We start from the raw sequence: 990 nt of genomic DNA on the forward strand, positions 1-990 counted from the left end.
AGTGCGATGAGAATGGGATTTGAACCCATGCGTGCAGAGCATAAGACTTGCTTCTCACCTCCTTCTCTTATACAGGAAGTTTTGATTTTCTGGAGCTTTTACTAAGTTCTTCAGGTTTGGAGATGATAACCTGCACAAGTCAGAAATGAAAATAAGTCTCTGAAAGAAGCAGTGCGATGAGGATGGGATTTGAACCCATGCGTGCAGAGCACAATGGATGAGCAGTCCATCGCCTTAACCACTCAGCCACCTCAATCGGAAATACACTCTTGTCATGCATCCAAGTGGATTTCTGTGCTCAGCTGAGTGGGGGAACATACCTCAGCAGCATTTTAACCCACGTGAGTAACTCGTCATCTTCTTTCAAATTCCATGCTATCAGGATATGTGTCAAGCATTCTTCATACAGTATGAAAAGAAGTGGCGCTGTGGCTTAGTTGGTTAAAGTGCCTGTCTAGTAAACAGGAGATCCTGAGTTCAACTCTCAGCAGTGCCTTTCTTTGCTTCCGTTTCTGTCAAAATTCAGCTTTAGGGATCGGTAAGAGTGTATCTGGCATGACTCCTGTTATGTGCATGCTTTTAGCAAACAATTTCAGAAAAACCTAGAACTTGCTACACACGTCCTTCTCTAATACAGGAAGTTTTGATATTCTGGAGCTTTTACTAGGTTCTTCAGGTTTGGAGATGATAACCTGCACAAGGCAGGAATGAAAAGCAAGTCTCTGAAAGAAGTAGTGCGATGAGGGTGGGATTTGAACCAGAATTTGAGATCCTGAGTTCAACTCTCAGCAGTGCCTTTCTTTGCTTCCGTTTCTGTCAAAATTCAGCTTTAGGGATCGGTAAGAGTGTATCTGGCATGACTCCTGTTATGTGCATGCTTTTAGCAAACAATTTCAGAAAAACTTAGAACTTGCTACACACCTCCTTCTCTTATAAAGGAAGCTTTGATTTTCTGGAGCTTTTACTAAGTTCGTCAGGTTTGGAGATGAT

The 990-nt window shown here is 42.4% G+C and overlaps 2 non-coding genes across 2 annotated transcripts; one reads left to right on the forward strand and one right to left on the reverse strand.

Moving 5' to 3' along the window:
* Window positions 1–174: 174 nt before the first annotated feature.
* On the reverse strand, window positions 175–257 carry TRNAS-GCU. The gene has a single exon. It is a non-coding gene; the product is annotated as a tRNA-Ser (tRNA).
* Window positions 258–422: 165 nt separating this feature from the next.
* Window positions 423–496, forward strand: TRNAT-AGU. The gene has a single exon. It is a non-coding gene; the product is annotated as a tRNA-Thr (tRNA).
* The last annotated feature ends 494 nt before the right edge of the window (window positions 497–990 follow it).

Source organism: Nanorana parkeri, unplaced genomic scaffold, assembly GCF_000935625.1.
Source record: "Nanorana parkeri isolate BGI_ZX_2015 unplaced genomic scaffold, ASM93562v1 scaffold724, whole genome shotgun sequence".
Taxonomy (NCBI): Eukaryota; Metazoa; Chordata; class Amphibia; order Anura; family Dicroglossidae; genus Nanorana; species Nanorana parkeri.